Source organism: Gymnoscopelus microlampas (genome assembly GCF_963454915.1).
Source record: "Gymnoscopelus microlampas genome assembly, chromosome: 5".
NCBI lineage: Eukaryota > Metazoa > Chordata > Actinopteri > Myctophiformes > Myctophidae > Gymnoscopelus > Gymnoscopelus microlampas.
The window spans coordinates 23,051,826-23,070,833 of NC_139942.1; the positions used below are offsets into that span (position 1 = coordinate 23,051,826).

Genomic DNA, 19,008 nt, shown 5'->3' on the forward strand with positions numbered 1-19,008 from the left:
TACAAACAAACAGAGGTTGGACTCTGTGCAGAGAAAGCGATTTCCTTCAACACTGTTTTAGTCCACAAGGCATTACAACTCACATCAGTCACTTCCTATGAGTACTATTGTTTTGAACTTTTGCGTGGTTGGTTGAGTTCAGCTACTTGTTGCTATTTCTCTTGTAGGGTTGAGCGGTAATTCTTTGAGACATACATGCAGTGTGTGTGTATTTGGGCCATGGCCAAATCCGCCATTGCCTCCGAGGTGCAAATGTTGTATAGAATGCTGTTTAGACAGATGCTAGGTTCATTGTTTAGCTGCTATCCTAGTTTATTTGATGCACTACATTATTCTCTCCTCAGTTGTTTGCATTGTACAACATTATGAAAATGTATAACAGAAATGAAAAAAGACACAGTTGATATTTTCAAATACAACGGGATACTGTATTACATTATTACTGCAAACCCCTATTATCTTCCACTTTCGAGTTGCACCATTTTTACGTTTGTTTATTGGATTTTGACAGAAGCATTCATTGCATACATATCAACAACGTATATTCTTGCATTGCCTCATATATAGCCCAATTAAGAAAAACACTTTTTCCCCCAAAAAATAAAAACACGAAGGACAAGATTCTTACAAGACTTACAAGAAAAAGAAAAACAACAATACAGAAGAAAAAAAAGAAAAGAAAAAAAAACACGTTTTAGGGAATGCAAAACGGTGCAATTAAACCATTCCCTAAAACTGGCATTTCACTGGGTTTGGACTTACATGAAGTTTTATTTTATTATTGTTATTATTTTAATGATTTATGCCAATTCATTCCTCCCCGCCCACATTTCTGTGTGTTGTCACTGCTGTTGTGCCGACTGGCTCACCTGCCAGTGCCAGCTCACCTGCCAGTGAGGAGCCCCCTCCCCGCCTGGCTTCCCTCCCCTGAACACAAACAAAACATAAACAATAGTTTTTTTTTTGCCCACTGCGGTGGATTCGAAGTTCAAATCCACAGCAGTAACCCCTAGACTCCATGGTGGTGGGCAGGATTCGAAATTAGAATCCACAGCAGTGTACTTTACCACTGCCCCACCTGAGCGCGACTTACAGCGCATAGTTTCACAGTTGCCATACTTCCAGGTTATGGGTTGCAGTTTCTCTCATCAACATCACTAATATAAAACGTTATTGGTCTGTCGGGAGGGGAAAAAACATTTGTTGAAGCAATGCTGTAGGAGTCAAGTTAACAGTCCGCACAGTATTATTGGGATAAATGAGCAAACTTTTCCCCAAGGTCCAGAGGCTGTCTAATCTATTAAGGCGCTATCGTCTCGGATGGCGAGCCTCAGCGAGGGAGGGTAGGGAGTGGGGGAAGTTTTCGGGTGTGTGGGGGGGTGAATGGTAGTGCTGACATCCTCTCTCTCTCTCTCTGTGCAATCCCCTGTCCTTGTAGGACGGAAGAGAAAAACTGCACCAGAGGCTGACTTGGCTGTTCCTCTGAGCTTCACCATAAATCCGACTGAACATTTCTGAACATCTGTTGTGGATGATTAGCTCCATGGCTAGTGGAGTTTGACCGGAGGGAACAAAAAAAAAGGATCCAGTGTGTTTGGTTGGTGGTTGTTGTTGCTGTGTTTGTGTGTGTGCGTGTGTGCGCGTGCATTGTGAATGAAGAATACGGATGTTGCATACATTTCTATTTTCTTTATTTCCGTCCATCCCCCAACTCTTTTTTTTTTGTCAGAGTAATTTGGAGCACTTGCTTCAGTCCTGCAATGTTGTTACGATCGTTAACGTAATTGCTGCAAGTCTCATGGGAATGCTCAAATGTAATCTCTTCAAGGTCACGCAAAACATTTAGCCCCTATTAACTTTTGGTGACTTCTTGTGTTAGTTGCTTTCCTTTTTTCTTTCTGTGGGAAGCAATGACATGTGTGGCCAGTGAGGTAGGTTTCTGTGGTTCTGAAAAACTAAAATATATATGCCGGATTTGAAATGGCTTAAATTTTACATCTGAAGGCTCTATTTGTGCCACAAATACACAATAAAATCGTCAGCGTTATTTTATACATTTATAGCTCAAGGAGTCTATTTAATGTAACCAAGTGGACCCATTTGTACACTTTCTGAGTTGTTAACACTGGGGATTTTACCGTGAAGTTTTGAGCACACCCCAGAAAAGCAGATAAGACAGCCTTATGGCTCATTAGCTGCGAGACCACATAACATCACGTGTACTCATACCTCAAAACCTTTTTCTTTACACGCAGGTGAAATCCCACAACCGCCTCTGATTGGTCAAAGTTCAGGAAGGTAAATGCTTCTCGTGCCTCCCGCCTCCTCCTCCTCCTCCTCTTCCACAGTGAAATCCAACACCTATGACATCACATGTGTGGTCTTGGCTCCTCCCAGGCAGTGCCTGAACACGGCTCACTGGGGCTCAGTGTGTGAAAAAGCAGTGCCACTGAAGGATCCCCTCCTAAAAGCACCACATTACTCCCTTTGCCACAGCTGGAGACGTATCGCTGGAGAGACGCAAGGCAATTCCTCCGATTTAACGAAACATTGTCAATGGAATAACTGAGGAGGAAAACAGGGAAACCACAGTCCTGCTTTACTTTTTTTTCTTCTTCCAAGAGACATCTATCATCAAGGATAATTTTACTTGGGATACTGTTGGATTGGCTTGGATTCTTTTGGAATTGGAATTTTCCTCTCTTTCTCTGCCTGTCTGGAATAACTGACTAAAGATAAAGGGAATTGGAAAAAAAGGATTATTTGTAAGGGACCTAATTTACATGCATGGGTAAGTGTGACATTTGTGCCCACAGCATGGTAGTAGCATGGTAATGATGAAACAACCAACAAAGGATTAGTTCTGAACGAAAGTAGAAAGCCAATTCTGTACAGGTGTTTTTTTTTTCTTCCATAAGTCTTAGTGGCTTAGCCTTCATATCCCGCAAAATGAAAGTTAACTTACCTCTTGTGAACAGAAACAAAGTAACTTGATGTGATACACTTCAATAGAGAGGTATTTTCTTACTATTCTTTTGTCCTGTTGCCTTTTGTCCTTGTTCACTCTTGCTTGTTAAGCCAAAACAATAGTTTAACCTCGTCTTGGCTTAACTCTATTGGCTGGCTCTCTGGCAAATTGCCCTGTCTGGGGTGAGCCCTCCCCTCTTTTTTCAGCGGACTTTGAATAGAGGGGCCATAGAGTGTCCCCTTAGCTACTGCTGCTAAGGTGAGGCACCCTGCCGTTAGACAGTGTTAAGCCTACTCTGAGGCCAAACAACCTGTTTTTCCAGTTGTCTTTATCTCCCTAGGCAATCTTGAGGCTAAAGTTTCAGCAAAAAAGAATTTAGCTTAGAAAGAGCCATTGAGGGGCTTTGAAATCCCAAATCAGGGCAGGGGAGAGGTTTTGAAAGTTCTTGTGACTTTTGGAAACATTTTGTGCCTATTTCTTTTATTTTTTCTTTCTTTCCATAACCGAGCCCAAGTGCTCGCAATGTGAGATTCAAATATTTCAATACCTGGTCTTTTTTCAGAGCTCGTAGTTAACTGTGTGTGCAGGTAACTAGCTTAGCTTTCAACGCCTGGTGTTAAGTATTCATTCAACTATTACAAATAGTTTTTGCTCAGAGATGTTGAGACAGGTGTTGCACAATTAATCTGTTGCTCAATACAAGGAGCTGGTGTCACTGGGGCAAACAAATAGAGGAGAACAAATATATTTCTGTGGTGTGTTCCTTTCAAAGCTGTCTTGAACTCTCAGGGAACAGTGTGAATGTAAAGACAACATGTCTGTCTCGCTTTGTTTGGCATGAAAAGGCGAGACCTCCCTGTGGGTCCATCTTGCTGGCCCGGGAACTTAACATTTTCTTTCTCTCCTGGTAGGCCTAAATCTGAAGTCGTTTGTTTATCAGTTAATCATTGACTAGTATGAGTGCCCTGTTGGTCTTGGCTAGGGAGTGGTAACCCAAACATTATGATGAAACTTCAACCTGCTGGAGAAAGTGTTCAGACAAGATGGAGGCTAATGCTAAAATGTCCACACATCTGTTTGGTTCCTCAAAAGCATAAACTAACAAGGAAGTAAAACAAAAACACACATCACATTCTAGGTCCAAATGGGAAGTTGGGAACATCCCTCCCGGTCCACAGTGGCTGACCTTTGAGGTTATCCTTCTTCACCTTAAGCCACACAGGCCATTAACCCGGCATTCCACTTTTATGGCTACGACTCAGCCACGATGTCGCCGGCTAAGTTCCAGTGAGGCTGTGTGCAAACAGGGGGTGATCATTGTCTAGGTGGATTTGAACTGAAGAAACAACTTTGATTGTTTGTTTTCACCACTGCTCTTAATACTAGTATGTTACCTCGGTCAAACATACTTAATCCATGGCTCCTTGAATTGGCTCCAGTTTCAAGTTTTTTTTTGCCTACCTTGTAGAATGCTTTCAGACAAAGCTCTTTATGTGGAGTCAATCACTCAATCGGTCTCTCTCCCTGTTGGAAAGCTGAAAAGTAATTATGGGCAGAGCATATGGATTTTTCCATACAACTTGATTTCTCATCATTGATGATTTGGATGACGTGTAATGGCCTTTTAATGGGTGATGGATTCACTTCACCGCTGCTGTCTCAGGTGAGATGGGAAAGGGGTTGCCTACAATCACGGATCAATGTCTGTGAAGGTGATTGCGTGAATGGTTACCAACAGATTTGGTCTGAAAAACAGACATGGCCAGACATCCCTTGTGGCTTTTATGGTTTGTCATAGGCTAATGTTTCCATGTATTTATCTTCAGTGTGGCTTGGGTTCTGAATCAGGACAGGGACATATAGTCAATACAAAACCTGCAGGGAGGAAATTTCATTCAATATCATTCAAGATATCGTCAATTCAATATCGCCGAGAGATGTTTTGCCCGATGATAACACGTCTGAGGGTTGTTTTTTGACGGTTACAAGTCCAATCTCCCATCCGCCATACTGTACAAAATAATGTGTACAAAGCAACCGCGAGCAGTGAATGTGTCAAAGTCAAGTCATGTAGCAACGTGTGATGTCAGTCAGCGGCCACTGACTGAACACGTTAAGTGTCTGCTGGTCACTCCATGGTCTTAGCCATGACACTTTATCTGATGGGACAACCTCTCATTCATTCTGACAGGTGCTGAGGAGATATTTAGGTTAAAAAAGAAGGAGACTTAGACTTCATCATCACTGAACTCAACAGCTTTTTTACAATAATAGAGCATATGTTTGATTCCACTAGGTTTTTATGATCAATACCTCAATGACTATTGGTGCTTGTGCAAAATACTTTATTTCCACACTGAGATTTTTATGTAAATAATCATCACTAATGCCTATATAATAACTTAACTGGGTAAAGGCAAATAATAGAACAGTTAAAACAGTCAGGTAAGTTCAAGAAATTACACTTTTAAAACTTTTAATACCTTGAAAAGACAATACGTATGCCACATCACATGATTAAGATATCCAAAATCCCAGACGATATCTAGTCTCATATCAGTGATGATTATAATATAGGCTAGATATTGGCCAGCCCTAGCACTACCTTGATGCGTGCATTCATACGGATTCGAGTCCTTGACATGTGACATTGATAACTAAATAACAACGCTAGATGAACATCAAAGAAGATGTGGTTGTGTGGCCTTTTTCAGTTAGTGTAAATGGAACAGCCTCATTACCTGCTGTAACCCTGGCAATCTAGTTTCTCTAATCCAGTTTCTCTTGCAAAACAAAGTATTTTTAAATTGTAAATAAGTGTGTTTAGATCCACATGCTCTGTGTTAGTGTTTACTGTGATATCTGCCTTACAAGACCAATTATCGCCTGTGCTTCTAACGCAACCTATCTTTCTGTTCTTGCAAGGAGCCTAATGTTGAGAGCTTGAACCATGTGGTGTTTTATGTTGTTGTTTTTCTTCTTCTTGGGTCACACATTTAGCTGTATGTATTACAGTTGTGTGGCTCTCAACTGAGGCACAAATCCGCTTTGTCAGGGAGGACATTTCCCTACTCGCACAAAACTCAATTTCACATCATCCCATTACGCCTCCTCACTGATTGAAACAGGCTCCATTTGCAGGGGTGGCTGCATTGTGTATGCACTCTATTTGCATGGCAGGGCCACGGCATAGGCATGCACTTGTAGACATGAGAAATGTGCAGCATTGCTTGACAGGTCGGCAACATACAGTGGCCCATGTAAATGTAAATGCCGTCATGTAATAAGCTATTTTCTGTAAATGGAAGACGACTGTGATACCGCTCGCCTGATATGATGTATGCTATTACTACTTCACTGTTGATTGATTGATGTACACTTGCCGTTACATTAACAGGAACAAAATAGTTATTTCTGCAGCGACGCCAGTTGAGATAGATGGCTAGTGGACGTGGCCCTAGGATGAACCAAGGGTTGGAGCTTCTGTTCACCTTGCTCTCGGCTCAGCCATGAGGGTAGAACTGGAATGCTGAACAACTGCAAGAAAATGTAATGAAATATGGATTGATCTACTCCTGGGTTCTATGACACGGGGCAGGGAGAGGTTTTATCCCCCATGCAACTGTAGACCTTGTTCTCTCTCCCATAATGATTTCTACCAACGGGTGACCTCGACCAGACATTTTGCTTGATTACGAGGTCTGTCTCGCCAGTCCTTTTTCCCCAGCCTGATGTTAATCCCTCTCCGGACAAATAGGTACTGCTTCTGATCTCAAACCATGTACTATAAGAAGCTGGCTGGCTGTCATATAATCAAGACAGAATGACTAGGGGAGCTAGTGTTCAAATTACGGTCTTAGGCATGCACACACTTAGATATACACTGCAGCAGTTTGTGAGTGAAGTGTATAGTGTGTATGTGTGTGTGTTGGTGGGTGTGGGTTTTATGTGTTGTACAGTGACACACTAGCGATCGGTATGACGTTTGCGTTCTGTTCTTCTCAAAGTTGCTGACTCTCAAACACGAGTCACGACCAGCGATCGATAAAAGGTCATGTAGTGTAACAGAATCTTGGACGAGGTAGAATTCAGCGCTCAAGAGTCTCAGACATGCAGTGAGCGCGCTACACACATACACACACACATACATTGAGAGCGTAGCCCCTGTGTTATACTTAAAACACGTGGCCCATGACTCCCTCTTCTCTCCCCTCCCTAAGCTCTTGGCTCTGCGGCTTGTTTTGGGAAGATGGATGGAGGTTCATTTGGTTTCATTAGAGCGCCTCTCTTATTTATAGCCCGTCCGTGGCAGGGCCAGGTTGGCCCCATTGTGCCCCTGCGAGGATGTTGGGGGCGGTGGCGTTGATGAAACATTCCTGTGTTCAGGGCGTATTCTCTGAGAAGAGCACTGCTTGTTTAGGTGTGTGTGTGTGTGTGTGTGGGGGGGGGGGGAGGGGGGAGGGGGTGACAATGCAAGAAGCTAGCGCGAGGCCACTGCAACTCGATTCTGCCAGTCCTGCCTAGCTACAGAGTCTCTATTTGAGAAGCTTCTTTCGTCCCCCATGTCAAACTGGGCTGCCTCGGCTTTATTTGTATTGGGCTATGTAATTACACTACTAGCAAGGATGTGGCGCACGCCACTGCAATCCCTTGCTTTGACGGAAATAGAATAAAAGTCGACACAAATGTCGTCTCAACTCAAGAGCATCAGCACCGAGACATGGAATGGAGTGAGGACCCACTACACAGAGCCTTTGCTCTGAAAAGAACACACACTGTCATATTTAGGGATGCGCTGTTTGAGAAGTTTGCCGTTCCACACAGCTTCAATCCCAAAACCTGACCGTACCTTCCTCTCTCCTCCAACTCTGCTGCTCAGCCCTAGAGATTACCACTCTGCAACCCTGGAGCTGGGATGCTGTCTGCCTCGTAATATGAGGGCTAATCCCCTGTCTCCTCCCTACAAATCTCCTCCCTGATAAAAGTGGCTGCTTCTACATCAGCAAACACGGAGGGGGGTTTGTGCTGGGTTCAGCCTCCTCGGATCACATTCAAGACAACAGCGTTAGGGTTGGCGGTTTGGAGGCACATTTGGTCCAAAGGCTTTGCATCTCATGTTAAAGTTACAATCTGTACGTTTTATGTGCATAGAAAGACAACAGTGGATTTAACTGCAAAGATGTCCGAACTATCTATTGTCCAATCCGGTGTGTCGTCTGCTTCAGATAATTACTGACTGTCAACCAGAAAGTGAACTACCTGACACCAGGGTCTAACTTTCTCAAGAGTAGAGAGACCACCTCCAACCACTGCAGATGTGCTAGTATCTTAATATACTCTACCATACAGAGTGGTTAAGATAACATTTGATTTAAGTCCTGGATTGTAGCTAAACCAACAATTACAACCGGAGTAGGCCTGATAGTTTGATGTAAATGAAATAGCATTTTGTATATCTATTTGATTCATTTTGTGTGATTATAGCCTAGTGTACACTGGCCAAAGAATCCAACATGTGTGGCCTATGCTGTCCATTGCCCTGTATCTCCTGTGGCTGACTGTAGTAATGACAGGGTTATTAGCTGTGTCAGACATCTCAAACTGTTGTGCTTTGTAGATGGTTCTCACAATGTCCATTCCCCATGCACATTCATTAGCTTTCTGACCTGAATATGTTATCCTAATGATCCGTGCCCTGCTGCCGTGACTAGACACAAGGCCTCACTTGAAAGGAATACAATTCCTCAGATATCTGTTGACTTATTCCTCAGATCTTACACCAGTCGTACACTGGCTACGTGACCAGCCCTTGATCATTGCATCAATCTTTAGTAATTGTATACGATTTCTGGTTGGAAGCTTTAGCTCGTAGAGTCGACTCCTCATGAATAATTTACAGGTTGGCAAAGTTACTTCTTAACCCATTTAGACCCAAGGCCGATTTTAAAAACGCCTTCTAAATTCTAATCTAAGTTTTCAGAAAAACATTTTTTTAATTCAAACAATTTAAAAAAAAAATCTGTGTCATCTAAAATGACACAGATGCTTTCCCGGTTTTAATGGGTTAAATATCACCAGACACATTCACTATAAATGGTAAATGGGTTACATTTATATAGCGTCTTACTCCAACGCGCTTTCAAATGTTTTTTCACGCACATCTACAAGCTCATAGTGTCACCGTATGAGCTTGTAGATCTGCTATTTTTGAATAGCCCAAAGAAGTCTAAAAAATTACACAGATGTGTTCCTGGATTGAATGGGTTAATCTTCCAACAATTGGCCAGTGGCAGTTTACAGGAGGGTATATCCTGTGGTATTGGTATGTGATAATTTCCTACGAGGCTGATTACTACTTCCTGAATGGCTATTCCCCTGTAGCGAGTTGGGCTTGTTGAGGCAGTCTGTGGAGCCTGCAGATCTGGATTCAAAGGCCATGGTCACATGCTCCAGCATGATCACCTACGTTTATAACAAGCCATGGCAAGATACCATTTAACCCATTAAAACAGGGGAACGCATCTGTGTAACCACTTTAAACCATTATTATATATATATATAGTATACGTTGACTATTCAAAAATAGCAGATGTAAAAGCTCATTGCCGCACTATGAGCTTGTAAATCTGCTATATATATTATTTAAGCAAACATTTTTTACTCAATCTTTGTTCTGGGGGTCCCTGGAACTAAAGATGTTCAGATGGGGGTCGGCAAAGTTTGAGAACCACTGATATAGTAACATACGTTCAGAAAGGATTTAGAAGACATTTTGTAGAATTGGAACCTCTGGCCTTAATGGGTTAACCAGTCTGTGGCATTACTACTGCATGCTTTGATGACGACGACATTGGCTGTGATGGCCTTACATTTGTTGACCTGACAGAGGCACTTTAGGGGGCGGCAGGATGGGTGGTGCGTTGAGTGTCAGGTCCTGTCCCTGTGTGTCTTGTCTAGCCTGCTTGATGGCCTGGTGTTCACTCTAATCATTGTCAGAGAACAAGGCGGCGTGTCAGGGAGAATTTGGCTGGATCTTTATTTTCAACACCATGTCGCGGATGCTCAGTCAAACATCATGAGTCGTACACAAGTGGACTGCAGCTTTGGCTGCATGTTGGGTGTTTGTGTGAGCGAGTGTGTGTGCATTTGTTGTTTGTGTCCTCGTATGTGGTTAAACCTGCGCACACGTGCCTGTATCCATACATGCGCACACGACACAAGCGCCTTTATGCACCCACACTCTCTTGACGAACACTTGGAGAATTTTGTTCTGCCTTTGTTCTTGACTCTAGTTTTTCTGTCTGTCTTTTAGTCAATTACAGAACTATTTTGCCGTGAAAAGTTTAGCCATTTAACTTAATTAATTCATTAATGAATTTCGTCTTATTTTATTTTAGGTTTTAGTTAACAAGCATATTTCTTGAAGATGAGGACATCATAAAAAAAAAAATCTTGGATAAAGATCATCAATTTTGCCCAACTTCCTGTTTTAGCCGGGGGGTGGGGGTAATAAATGTGGGCAAAGCCATTTCACAGATTTATCCATTAAACAGGGCTATTTGATTAGTCTGCAAAATCCTACAAACCTAAGTCAATTCAGGATTTGTTTAGGTGGAACTATCCTAGAGAAAGAGAGCGGGAGAGAGCGAGGGAGTGTGTGTGCGTGCGTGCGTGAGTGTGCCTTGTTACCAAACGGTTGCTCTACACTGGAGGTAATTGATAGTCTGGAGGTTGTCTCAGCTGCAGGTAAATCCTATGTGCAGCTGCAGGGTGAGGGAGGCAGGGCCAGGAGAGTGGGTATAAATAAGTCTACTAAGGACTAAGAATTCAGAATAACTAGAGGCATGGTGGGAAAAGAAAAACACAGAGAGGTAAGACAGCATGTCCCAAACAGAAGGAGTTTTTTTTCCTCCTCAAGACACCGTTTCTCGCAGCAGCACAGGCTTAATGTGTAGGCTACATTTAGCGCCACCTTTCTCTCACCGGGACTGGCACCAAATTAGCTTATGTTGCCTTTACTCAGGATTTTGCTCACTTGGCGCACAATGCCAAAGCACGTAAGCTTGTAGTGGCTTACACTTCTCTTCTTAAATGTTTCCAGATCAGATTAAAAGTCGTTGCTCTGCTTTGAACAGGGGGCTGTAAAGATGCTGAGAGAGAGAGAGAGGGCTGGGGGGCTGAGTGAGAGATTCATAGGCGGTAATGAGGACATTGGTGGAGTGCAGGTCGTGGTGTTGTGGCTCTGGCCTGTCACTATAATGGACCTTCCTATTCAGTCAGCGATCGATTGTGCTACTCACGGCCTCATCCGCCTGTTGTTCCTCACTCTTCCTGTCTGTCAGTCTGCCACCTTGGAGATGGAGGACCAGGCAGGCAGAATCCTTCCCCAGACGACTGATACAGGGGCCAGATATTTTCTCATTACCTGAAAGAGAGTTGCCTGAGGTTAGAAGTCCAGGAATGCCAGTGCGATTCTACAGTTTCTTTGGTTAAGGCAAGTGCAACAGAAAGCCTCAGTCCTGGGGTGGTTGAATTAGTGGTAGCTGCCAGCCAAGTGCTGGTATTTGGTTGTGGCGGCTGGCACAAACTGTAAATCTGACACTTTGGAACTTAACCTGCCATCACCTGGAGTTCCTGGGGTGTGATCTAGGAACGGAAGGACAAAGGAAGTGTCACAGTGCTAGAATCTGCGGAAGAAAGAGGCAGTCTGCTACCTGTCTCAATACACTGATTAACCACTTAAACATTTTGTTAAAGTTAAATAGCTGATCCACAAGTTCACATTGCGTCGCATTGTGACTGATTATTTTTACTATTATGACTTGCCCTGAATAGGGCCACTAGGGTTCATGTGGTTAAGTAAGTACCAACGCTTTAGCTGTGGGCCTTAGTAAAGATCAGCTCGCTCTGCTATTGATAAACATAGGGATAAACATAGGGCCATTATTCTTATGTTTTATTGCATTGTAGTGTGGTGAATTCAGCCCCTGCTGTCCGTTGTGGTGGAACAGGGGACAAGACAGTTGAGCTGAGAATCCCTCATTCTGGTGCCCTTTATCGGCCGTTCCCTGCCTATTCTGCACTCAGCTATTTTACATTTTAAATCCCTGGGCCTCTGGAGAGCGATGGGGATATATAGCTCCATCTGCTCCAACAGACTGGCTCATAGCTCAGACATAGACAGGAAGAGTGAGAGAGAGAGAGAGAGAGGGAGAGGGAGAGAGAGAGGACATGATCGCGGGAGGGAGAGGCCGGGGGATAGAGTGAAACCCAGGCTGACAGAAAGACAGAAAGGCTTATTAGAATCTGCCTCCTTTCTGTAGTTAGACAGTGTCTGAGAGGATAGTCTTCCAGAGTAGAACGTAGGCAAGGAGCTGGTTTAAGACCTCTGGGATCCTAACCCTCCCTCTACCCATTTGGAATGTCAGCTCTGCCACTCGAGGCAATTTAGGTCTAAGCAGTTTGACGCAGACCTGGGATCTTGTCCTGTTCAGCAGATAACACAGTGGCATGTTTGCCCCAAGCAAATCCCCATGTTAGCATATATGTTTATATATTTAAACATTTTCTTGTCAAGGAGTCACTAACCCGCGCATGGTTCCGAAACCCTCTTGTCTCTCATGTGAGAGCTTTCCTGTATCCGCCATATCATTCTGAGCAGCAGTGGAGATCCTGGTTCCCTGCCCCTCTCTGAGAGTTAGCCTAACCCTTCCCTCTGTCAACAATAGGGCTTGTTCTGCTGTACCTTGAACCACAGAGGATTATTTTTCCTGTCTCTTTTACATGCACGGTTGTAAGATGAAATAACAAAACCCTTGTGTCAATATACAGCTCCGTCGCCACTTTCCACCTCACACTGAAGGGAAAAAGAAAAAAAAACCACAATGGACTCGTTTGTTCTCTCCCAGCCAATTTGAAATAAGCCTGGACGAGCACACCTAGTTCTAGCAAGAAATACAAAAAAACAAAACAAAAGGAAGTGGGACACATTATACTTCGCTATAATAATGACATTCTACTTCAGATACTTTCTTTTTTTTACACCATGTTCAAATTATTTGATTATACTATATACACTGTACTATATACACTATTACGCTATTTCATATATTAGTGTTCCAGACATTTTTGCCTACAGCTGTCTGAGATACAGTTCTGTCATCAAGCTCAGGACTTCGTTCGCATGGAGGCCCCAGGAGGTTTCCTGCCGGCCTCTGGCTTCAGTTCCAGGCCGTTACAGTCTATAATCTGGCCTGACACCAAGCTGATTTACAATAGCCAACTAGCCTAAGCGTTGACTGACTAAGGGTAATTGATTTAGAACAGTGAACACACCTGCTGAAAGGCATGGAGTTCCTGCTACCCATTCATCCCCTTTTATCATCTGCTTGAAAATTAAAGCCTAGTGTTCTGTTCCCTGTGCTGCCTGAAGAATCCTTACAATCTCATTCCTCTGTTGGTTTAATTAATAACGTTTAAACGTACCGCGACGAAAAGAGAAACTGTATACAGTCTATTTGAAAGGATGTTAATGAATAAGCATAGTTAATGTGGTCTTGCTTTTACACATTGACTTATAATTATAAATTAGCCTTAAACCTAACACAAATTCATCACAATTGATGTAAGCTATCAATATTATTTAAACTGATCGATCTTGTGCTCTGGTTCGAGCCAATGTCACAACAGCAACCTCTGTTTGGCTGCCCCCAGACCGAGAGAATGTCTTATTTGCCAGCTTTGTCTGCTCACATGCCTCTACTCTTGTTGTGGGGGGGGGGGGGGGGGTTAGTAGTAGTAGTTGCATGGTGGGGGATTTGGGGGGGTTCCAGGCCTTCTGTGCTGCCTAGCCATTTTTACGGCACCATCTGTCCACAAATAAACTTTGAAGTGGTGACGTCTTAGGTTAGGGTCTTTCTCGCTTGCCAGCATACATTTTGTTTTGATATATATGCACATCTGCTATGGTGAATGTGTCTGGGTTTATATAGCTAATTTTATCCTCAGCCATAGAATCATTCTTAATCACTCTCAAATAAAAACAGGTTTTTCGACACTTAGATAGGTATTAGGCGGTTTTAGGTATATTTAGAAATACCCAGTTGCCACATGCATAGCTTCTTGCTCTTTTATTTAAAAAGCGATCATTTTCATCTGTCTTATAGGTCAAGGTGTACCAAGTTGGCTCTTATCAAATTTGTGTTCTATCATTGTGAGATTGGACGTTTGCTAGGAATTCCTTGTGTTTCACAGTTGTTGACCATATTCATTCCTCTCCAATCACCTGCATAGTTTGACTGCTTTTATTGTAAGGTAAACATGTCCCTTAGCTGCTGAAGTTTGCGGTTTTGAACAAGGACAATGTTCCATTATGCATGATCAGCTCAGGTGATATAGGGTTGGTATGCACGGCATTGCTTTTATATGATGAATGTCTGTTTTATATTGAGCCTGCCTTTGATTGATTGCGGGCCCTTTTGCCAAGCACTATGTAGCATAAGCCATTTATTCCTTGCTCTGCAAGTTGACAACGCCAATAATCACTCTCCAATAAATTCAAATGGAAGTGGCACTCTGGTATGTCTGTTCAGCCTTGTGTAATGCATATCACTTTTCATTCCCGGATTGATTTGCGGCCGAAAAAGATTGGTGGTCCCCCAGAGGTGATTGTAAATACCCATTTCATTGATAATTTATAGAGGTCCTTGAGTTTTGTTAAATGTTCACCCAAGCGGACTAAAGGCCAATCGACACTATATCATATGGATGCGGCCTTATATGCCGCCGTCACTGCATTCTGTTGAGACGTGACTCAGTACTTCAACCAGTCAGGGCATGATCAGAAGGCCAGCTCAGTAAATCCACTCCTCACGCTTCGTGGATTCATCATCGTGTTCATGATGCGTCATCAGGAATGGCTGCTATGTGTACTATTGCGCAATTATTCCAAGTGGCCCTAACTTCACCTGGTTGAATTGTTACCCGCATCCATAGACACTGAGCAATCACGTCAACACTTTCACTTGAGTTCAACACAATCAGAGGTCAGTGTTCTTTACGTTTGGTTACTCGTCTTAAGGAAGTGTGCTGTTCTTCTTATCTCTAGGTTTGTCGCGCCACTCCATCTTCTTCCCGGCAGTAAAGCGTTAACAATTAACTCGGAGGGAATCGGCTCGTAAACAAAAGCTCTGTAAAGCCCAATAGGTCACAGGACATTACCCTTTCTTTGGTGAATTTCAATGCAGGGCCTTGTCACGACCCTGTTAAGGCTATGCACCGTCAATCTTATGGAAGCAGCGTGGTGTCTGAGGGCAGTTTGGAGAGAAGAAGTGATTTCACTACCCGCCTTTACACTTTCATTCTCACTCTGCTGTGGTGCGGAAGGCCAGCGTTTCTCCTTGCAGAGTTTATCTTTCTCCATGCTATCGGTTGCCTAGGTACAAAAAAAGAACACAATGTGTGTGTGTGTGTGTGTTTTGAGTGTGATGAACCTTCCAGTGCAGGGAAGAATCATCAAGGATGTGTTTATGGAGCCGTCACAGCCGTCTGCACCAACACAATCCTTGCACTAACTTTATCACCTCCAGAGATGGTCATGATTAGCCCTGCACACAACACAGTCGTATATCTCATCAGCCCCACCTCCCTATGCTCAGGATGAGCCAATAAACGGAGGGCTGGGGGGTGGGGGGGGAGGGGCCTGGGGGGTATTGACAGGGCACAGGGCAATGTTAGTTTGGCCGGTAGCGTTCTTACCTTGGGCTTGCCCTGCAGCTAGCTGTGTATTGGATTGCTTGTAGTGAGCCGTTTGTGTATGGGTGGTCACACACACACACACACACACACACACACACACACACACACACAGGGGGAGGTTAGTAACACCTGTGTGGCAGGCAGCTGATGTGGGTGGTCCAAGCCGGGTATTATTGATTCTCCAACCCCCATTACACATTCACTCACTTCTCGGTTATTATTGACCTGCTGATGGATAAACGGATGGAAAACCAATTAGTTAATTAACAGACATTACGCATGACACACACATTTACACACACAACACAAACCATCCACCAGAATCCAGATTGGCATTTTTACAAAGATGTAAGGCATCTGCGTCACACAACCTCACAAGGACAAGGCATTGACTCTAAAATGCTCTCAGTCTCTCTCTGTCTGTCTGTCTGTCTCAGTCTCTCTCACTCTCTCTCTCTCTCTCTCTCTCCCCACATCGCGGCAGACAATGCCTCCCTGTGAGCTGAGCCGCTCACTTGTTTTTTTTTTTCTTCCACACTGCAGCATTTCCACTTTTCATAGCCCCCCCTCCTTCCACAAGCATCACCACCACACCACTACAGACAAGACACTGCACAGCCAACACATACGGACGCCAAGTGTCCCACGGTATTCCGTGCGCAGCTGGGAGGCACCAAGCTGCACCACCAGTATAAATAAGTAGCAAAATAAATAGAGAAGAAACACGGCTCTAGGAACGCATCTCATTGAAGATGAAAAGCATCTGCCTCTCCCTGGCATCTGCCGTGAAAGATATCCCTCCTCCGCCAAGGGTTTGGAGCACAGCGAGTGGCCAAGTCTATCTTACTCACTCGCTCACTCACTCACTGTCTACCTACTGACTCGAACCAACGCTAGGCTGGTTGCACTTTTAAAAAAACAATAAACTTTAAGCCGACCAAACTTTGTGTGAATTATGTTCATTTTAAACTTGGGGCATTAGCCCATTCAATCCGGGAACACATCCGTGTCATTTTAGATTTCTTTGGGCTATTCAAAAATAGCAGACATACAAGCTATAAAATATAAAATGAAATATAAAATGTTTTGTTTTATATTTTATAACGAAACGAAAATGTTCAACTCAAATCTTCTGGGGATTCTACAAATGTCTTCTAAATCCTAACATTTTCTTTTTTTTAAAGTTACGTTGCGATAATAACAGTGGTTCTCAAACCTTTTCATGTCAAGGACCCCCAAAATGGCCCAAGTGGCCACGGACCCCTATCTCAAAATATGTTGCTCCAGGGACCCCCAGAAGCAAAGATTTGAGTTACAAATGTTCTTTTAAAAAATTGTATATATTCAAAGATATAGCTCTATGTTTTTGTATATCTGCTATTTTTGAATAGCCAAAGTATAAAATAATGGTTAAAGTGGTTAAAATATAAAATGACAGATGCTTTCCCGGTCTTAATGGGTTAACTTGGAAAAAAGAGCCCCCTGAATGTCTTTAGAATTCCGGTCGTGAATTGGTGGGTGTGATCCAGCTCCTTTGGCACACCGAGCTGTGTGATTTTCTGTGGTCCCCCCATACTGCTAGAGCTTTGCACATCACAATAAGCTGCTCGCTCATTACCAGTGATGGTGGAAATGCAGGCCCCAAAAAGAGATTTTGGGGGTTGTTGACTTTTTGATTCTATGGCGTTAAATTACTTTAGCTACCCTCGGGGTATTTTCCACAGAAGACTACAGGCAGGGAGGAGCGAAGTTCTGCTTGATACAATCACAGCTTGAACTTTCACTCGGTGACAGATAAAGTCAGCACCGCACAAGATGTATGGAAATTCCATGGAGGTATTTGGTAAGGTGTCCCGCATTAAAAATGCGCTCGGTAGATGTTGAAACATCAAAAACGCGTCTCCGTTTCGTGACTGAGAGTGACGAGGCGCTAGCCATTGACGGCACTTGTCTTCAGACGTGCCAAGGCGAAACATTACCATTTCGACACCGTGACTCACAACGTTCCCTCACATCATCTCCCGTTCCCCATCCCTCGACTTATTTTCCTCGCTAGGCAACTTGTCAGAGGAGATTAAAGGAGCATTCAGACAGAAAGAACTCTTGAATTTTTGTTTTGCCTCGTTAAAATCTCTCTCTCTCTCTCTCTTGTAGTCCTATGTTTTCCTTGGGCCTGGTTTTTAAAGTGTGTGTGTGTGTGTGTGTGTGTGTGTGTGTGTGTGTGTGTGTGTGTGTGTGTGTGTGTGTGTGTGTGTGTGTGTGTGTGTGTGTGTGTGTGTGTGTGTGTGTGTGTGTGTGTGTGTGTGTGTGTGTGTGTGCGTGTGCATGCGTGTGCGCGTGGTGGGATGTGGAAGACGTGCCTGGCGTTGTGTCTCTTTTTCCTCGTGTATTGAAATAGCCACATGAGTAATGGCCTGCTTAACACCTCCACAGGCTTAAGAAAGGAGCGGGTTTGCTTTCTTTTTGTTCTCCTCTCAAGATACTGGAGGCATTGTTTCTCTGGCACTCTACCTTATTTAGCTAAACTGTATAGACTAGAGTTCAGCTGGCCTCCCACCAGGCCTTGAGATATTTCACATTGTTAGTGGCCGTCTTGTTTCTGTTTGCACAAAATATCTGCGATCAGCAGTGTTCACACTCTGTTGCAAAGTGTGCGGTGAGATAGAACAGAGTTGGAGCTGAAAAACTTTTAATTCAATTGCAATCGACCTTCCGTGAAAGCTTTATACAGAAACGTTGTGAGGGAGCCCGTGAAGACAGAAGTTGACCCACACTATCACTACTTCTCAAACTTCTCTCTTTTTAGTGGTTTTTTTTTTTTTTTTTTTTGTTTTGTTTTGTTTGTTCGCTTTTCTCTAGAACCATCGTGGTGCTACCATTTTAATTCAAAGAAAAGAGAGATATTGTTCCCTACCATATAAGCTTTGCTTTAAAAAGCATTCGATTACACAGATGGCCGTGGGCAACAGCATGTGGATAAGAAATGTGCAATTTATTTGGTTGCATGGTCAGGTTTTTCAGGCTGTAATTCTACTTCACCCTTAGAGAGTGCAGTTCTGAGCGTAAGGTCAGTTATCTTATAAAGCTAGTCTAATGCCATGTCATCTAATGCTGGTCTACATCTAATAAAAAGATAATGTTTCTGTTCAGTGTAATAAGTGTAAGCTGCCGGCTTAGTGGAACTATATCTTCTCCGTTCATGGGCTGTGTTAGCCATAATTAACTTAGCCCTAAATAATACATTAACCCAGCTCTAAATAATAAATCTTATGAAAGTATCAATG

General features: G+C 43.3%; 1 protein-coding gene across 4 annotated transcripts in view; it reads left to right on the forward strand.

Annotated features, from left to right (window-relative positions):
* Positions 1-19,008, forward strand: part of ptprfb (protein tyrosine phosphatase receptor type Fb) — a 197,956-nt gene that overhangs the window by 49,131 nt on the left and 129,817 nt on the right. For 2 of the 4 annotated variants that reach the window (XM_084057479.1, XM_084057482.1), the window contains exon 1: positions 2,284-2,791. The exons of the other annotated variants lie outside the window; for them this stretch is intronic. The gene's annotated coding sequence lies outside the window, so the exon portion shown is untranslated. Of the gene's footprint in view, positions 1-2,283; positions 2,792-19,008 lie in introns of those variants that run through there. 4 annotated transcript variants of the gene reach the window in all.